Source organism: Ochotona princeps, chromosome 28, assembly GCF_030435755.1.
Source record: "Ochotona princeps isolate mOchPri1 chromosome 28, mOchPri1.hap1, whole genome shotgun sequence".
NCBI classification, from domain to species: Eukaryota; Metazoa; Chordata; class Mammalia; order Lagomorpha; family Ochotonidae; genus Ochotona; species Ochotona princeps.
Genome location: NC_080859.1, coordinates 3,356,285 through 3,362,218, shown reverse-complemented (window position 1 = coordinate 3,362,218; position 5,934 = coordinate 3,356,285).

Below are 5,934 nucleotides of genomic sequence, written 5' to 3'. Positions count from 1 at the left end.
AATTTCCTCAGGAATAGCCTTAGACAGAACATTAGGAAAGGTGGTGCCAACCTCTACAAGAGTTCCAATACAAAGGAATCAAACTGTTCCACACAAGAAAACAGAATTTGAAAGAATTCTCTATCAGCCTGGAAGGAAGGACTGCAGGTCCCTGTGACCGGCAGGCTGCACAGAGGATTTGTCCAACACGGTGCAACTTCCAGGCAGGAGGAGGAGCCTCGCCAGTGAGAAACCCTCTGCGATGGGTGGTCGGCATCAAGCGCTCACTGACCCACGGGACTGGGGTCATGCCCCGCCTACGCCAGCACAACCCTGTCATTCCCCAGCTTTCAGTCTGTGGTGTGCATGCCACCGTGTGGCAGCAGCTCTGGGAACTGACAACAGGAGAAGGTGAGGCCACCACAGCGCTGACCGGAAGCCAACGGGGCAAACAGCGAGAATGCCACTGCCGCTCGCACTCCCAGCCCACCTGTCTGCTGATGCTCAGCTGTGTGGGCAGCAGACTTGCTTCTCCTACTACATGCACTCAGGTCACCTGACAAGTGACCCTCTAACAGCGGAGAATGTGGGAACACCGCAGTTGCCAGCATTGTAGGGAAGTGTCTTACAAGATGGCTGCTGTAATCTGACTACCTGCACAAACCCTATTTTTCCTTACTAAAAATATCAGAGGATCTTAACTGTAGTTTCAATTCTATTTGTCACAGTTTTCTCTGGTTCCCTTTGGTCCTTATAAATGTGGCTGAGCTCAGGAACTAATAACAAATGACCCAAAATCTAGAAGAGTTAATATGTAAAAAAGCAAATTGCCTCGAATACCCATGTAGAAAATCCAGATCTGTTCCATTAATGCTATTTCTGGTCCTTGAGGTGTGAGGACTGGGAAGGCTCAAGCAGGGAGAGAGGCAAGAGGTGGAGCTGCTCAGCACGTGACCCAGAAGGTTCTGTCCCTCGCCTATCTCTGCTGGAGCCAAGCAGCTCCTCCACACCTCCACCTGCAGTCGAGAAGGACGGAGCTCCACCGTCTACTTCCCTTCTGCTGTGTGCAGCTGTCACTTTTCAACTCACCCTACTTCCTTGCTCCTGGTCCATGGCCTTCCATTTGCAGAGTGAAGCCACTCGGTCAGACACCCACGCGCTTGCTGGCAACAATTGCTATGCTCTGTAGGTATGCGCAGGTCTCCAAGAGCCGCCCAGGATATTCCAGTGCACTCTTTGGAGTGAGAAAGCCCAAGCTGGTGCCAGGGAGTCATCAGTAACCTGCAGCCTGTCTCCTCTGTCCGCGGACCTTGCCACACAGCAGCGATCCCGTGGGAAGTTGGAGCCAAAGATCCTGAAGACTGCCAGATGAAGTAACCAGACTGCAGGCCCTTCGATTGGGGTGCACCACTGCTCAGAATGTCACAGTGGGCCAAACGGAAACACCAATGAGAGCCACTGCATTGCCTCACACCAGGCCTAAGTTTCTTTCATCTTATTAGTTACTAAAATGATTGCCTTAAATCCTTTCTGCAAACTATTTTTTAAAGAATGCTGGAGAAATAAAGAAACAAAGCATCAAATAAACTTAATTTGCATAAACCTCTGTATAAGCCTAAGCCACAATAGGAACCAGATGGTATCCTAAACATAGGATGATTCAAGAAGGATTTACTTGAAAAAGCCCCAAGAGGGGATAGGAAAGCCACAGGAATAGTGTGGCAAACTGGAGTTAGGAGTGAACTGGAGTTAGGAGTGAACTAGAGTTAGTAACGAGTGAACTAGAGTTAGTAACGAGTGGCTCACATCCCTCAGGCCAATGCAACCAGAGAAGTTCCTGGAACCCAGGAGCACAGGACACCTTGAGCCACGCAGTGGACTCTGGAGGAAAGGTGCAACCATTTCAGGCCTTACCCCGGGGAAACCAGACAAGTAAACAGCACAAGTTCTCTCTACTCGCTGCTTTCCTTGGAGAAGAAAGCTGATCGCCGACTCCCTGTTGGCCAAATCCAAGAATGAACCACGTCCTTGAGCTGGAGGTTCTGGTCCTTCTCTGACTCCACTCTCTCCAGTACCAGCTGACAACTTAGCCCTCCCAGAAGGTCCCTCCCTCTTTCCCTCTGACAGACTATTCCATCAGTCAGCCAGCATCATCGCTGATAGCTCCTCCTCAAGCTCCTTCACAATGCATCTTTTGCAACCTACTGCACAGCGATGGGTGCCCCACAGGACCCTACCATCCACCCACCCTTTCTTCTTGGGTGAGTTCATCTCTGTTTCCATCACCACCCCCTTGCACCAAGTTTTCAACTTTCCCCAAATGTCCATTATGACTTGCCTTAGTTTGGGTTTCCTTAGTAGCAGATGAGACTTCGATGCAAGTGGGTTATTTTGGACGTGGAACCAGGAAACGTCAGCAGGTGAGTAGTTGCGTAAGACAGAGGAAAGAGGCACCCAATCAATTAAGACACTCAGGCAAGTGCTACAAGGGGTCAAAAAGCTTTGCAACAGATGGGCCCAGCGGCGTGGCCTAGCGGCTAAAGTCCTCACCCTGAACGCACCAGGATCCCATATAGACGCCGGTTCTAATCCCGGCAGCTCCACTTCCCTCCAGCTCCCTGCTTGTGGCCTGGGAAAGCAGTTGAGGACGGCCCAAAGCATTGGGACCCTGCACCCGTGTGGGAGACCTGGAAGAGGTTCCAGGTTCCCAGCTTCGGATCGGCACAGCACCGACCGTTGCGGCTCACTTGGGGAGTGAATCATCGGATGGAAGGTCTTCCTCTCTGTCTCTCCTCCTCTCTGTATACCCAACTTTGTAATAAAATAAATAAATCTTTAAAAAAAAAAAAACAAAAAAAGCTTTGCAACAGAGGGGCGCTCCGGCAAACCATCTAGAGAGCTTTCTTAGTGGCAGAGCAAGCAAGCCAGGGCACTGAACCAGTTCCTGGGAGTCGCTGGTTTAGGGCTATTTCCAGCCTGCCATGTGTGGAACAGCATTTGAGGACAGCTGTGGGCAACTGAAAGATGGTCCAGGACGTCCCCACAGGGTAAGGGCCAGAGCAGCTGAGTGGGACAGTGCCAACATCCGCCACATTTCTAGATCCCTTTTTGACCCACATCTCTTTCACCAAGTCCCATACGTCCAGCGGCCTACTCTGCCCTCTGCTACAGGGCCTGCCTATGGGGACCTTCCTCTCCCACCCTTGGTTCCTCCCTAATTCCAGAAATTTGGATCACAGTCTTGCAGCAGTACCCCAAATCTAACACCTATCCATCCTCTGTGACATGCCAATTGGATGCTAACCGCCCAAAACTTCTTCCAGCTTCCACCAGTTCAAGTCCTATTTTAATCCCATTTGCTAAGTCAACTCCTAGTTGGCATTTCGGCTCTTTAGTCTATTCACACTCCCACGTCATCTTGCTCTAAGTCCACCAAGCACCTCTCCAGGGCCCTTTCTTTACCCAAAGTCAAGCTGCCAAGTCTTCACTTGAGCACAGTGATCCGGCCCCTCCTTTTCTCTCCAGTTTCTCTCATTACCCCTCTAAATATGAAGCCCACGGAACTGCACATAACTATACACAGATTTCAAAAGAAAAACATTCGCACCCAAAAGAACTCATCTCTTGAGCTCCATTTTCCCACACCCATCCACGCCCACCCGTGCGCATGCTTTCACAGCTCTGCAGCTATGAAAGCTGGCATTTGCAGTGGCTTGTCCTTCTGCCATGTTCACTCCTCTTTGTCTTACCTACCTGGTAAACAACTGGTCCTTCAAGGAGTCTGACGCCAGAATAGATTCTGCCCAGGGAACTTACCACAAAGGCTTAAGTGAGACAGTTCCAGCCAGTCCTGAAGCTTTGCCGAAATCAAGAAAGCTGCTCAAATCAACACACTGAAATCCCACAACTGGTAAGACAACTCACATCAAAAAACACTTATATCACAAGCTACAGCAATGCACCTTTCTTCTGGGCTTGCATGTCCAGAATCTATTCTCACACATATTCTCCCGAGTCTTGCTGCAAATGGCCAAACTATCATTGTAACTCCATCCCACAGTTGACACTGTAATTGGTTCCCTATCATAAGCTAGAAGGTGACTCCAGTTGCTAAGAAGTGGGGGGCGGGGAGGACAGATGGCCCCTCTGGTGAGATCACAAGGTCTTCAAGCAAGGCAGCTAGACAATATCATCTCACAAAGATAATAGTGACAATTTAATGACAACGATGGGGTTCAGCACAATAGCTCAACAGCTAAATCTTCACCTTGCATCCCATATGGGTGCCAGCTCCTGTTTCCGGCTGCTCCACACAGGAGATATAGAAGAAGCTCCTGGCTCCTGGTTTCAGATAAGCTTAGCTCCAGCTGTTGAGTCTACTTGGGGAGTGAACCAGCTGGTAGCTCTCTTTCTCTGTCTCTCCTTCTCTCTGTAAATCCATTTTGCCTTTCCAATAACAAGAAATAAATCTTGAAAGAAAATAAAAGAAAATAATGATAATGATAATAGATGGTGTTTGCAGCGCACCACCCATGCCCAGGGTGACGATATACTCCCAGTTTGCCAGGCACAATACTACTGTTTGCTGTCCTGAGAAATGATCCCTGATACCCCATCTTGCTCTTAAAAATGTCCCAGTTCCAAGCACCTGCAACCTATCAGATAGCCACGCAAGACACCGGCAGACACTCAAGACAACCACAGTGAAAGTCTGCTTTATTTCTGAGTGGCATGAGTACCAGTTCATCGTCTCCAGTGCTTCCAGATTTACACTGGGTTTCAGCTAGGTGGAGTCAGAGAACTGATCCAAATTCCTACCGTCTTGGGAATCTGTTCCCAGCAAGCGTCTTAATTGCAAACTACAGAATCTACTCCAGAAATCATCAAAGCAGAAGGAATTTATTAGAACATATTGAGCTCCTACAGAGTAGTGAGAGGGCTAGAAACAAACCTACATCCTCACCCAAGAATTATGGAGCCAGAAAAAATGACAGACAAGGGTGTGTCACCCTACCAAAAACTTCAGTGTCATTGTCAGCCTCCGTTCACTGCTCAGCCAGGACTGGGTGTCAGACCCATCACAATGGCCACCCAGAAAAACAATTCTCAGTGTGAGGTAGCTATACAGCTCTTTTAAATAAGTAAGCAACCTCGCTGAGCACCTTCCCTGTCCCCACCTGCACCCCAAGGCTTGGGGCAGCACATCTTCCCTGTAAACTGGGTTCTTTTCCTAAGAACATGGGAATCACATTTCAAACCCTACCTAGTCAAGTGCACTGTACATCTACGCTTAAGGTCTTGTTAGAGTAAGAGGCCTGCGCAAGAAGCTCCAGCGAGGAGAGAAGGGGAAGCCATCTGTGGCTACCTACCAGGAACTGAAAGGGATTGGGAGAAAAGTGGAGGTTAAACGGGAAAAAGATGCTGCCAAGATCCTTGGCGAGAGGGCCACTGTTTCCACTAAGGGTAGGGAGTGGTTTAGGGACCACAAGGTCGCTGAAGGAGATCGAGGGACTTGTCTAGAATTGTGTTCATAGAGCAGGCAGGCTGCTCTGACCTGACCCAGCAACGAGCTAAACCGTCATACCACCACCCAACTAGAGAGCGGATGGCCATTCTGGGCTCCAGGACACAGTGAATCGTGGATTAGTCATCCCTACACCAACCCCATCCAGCCTGCCCCAGCAAGGGGGGCCAGACCAAGTGAACAAGCATGCCCTCCTTCATACTCATCTTCACCTCTCTCTCTCTCAGCTCCCTACTTCACAGCACCCCTTTGCTTTCAAGGGGTGTCCGAGCAGCAGTCAGGACGTCTCTAACCCCAGGGCACTCTAGGTCAGCCAGTGGATGCTCTCAAAACAATCCATCCCGTATTTCCTTTCCATTCACCAGGCTAATCACAAGCCAGCACAGACAGGGAGCGGTTCCTGCAAGCCCCTGTGGACAAGGTGAGGGGCG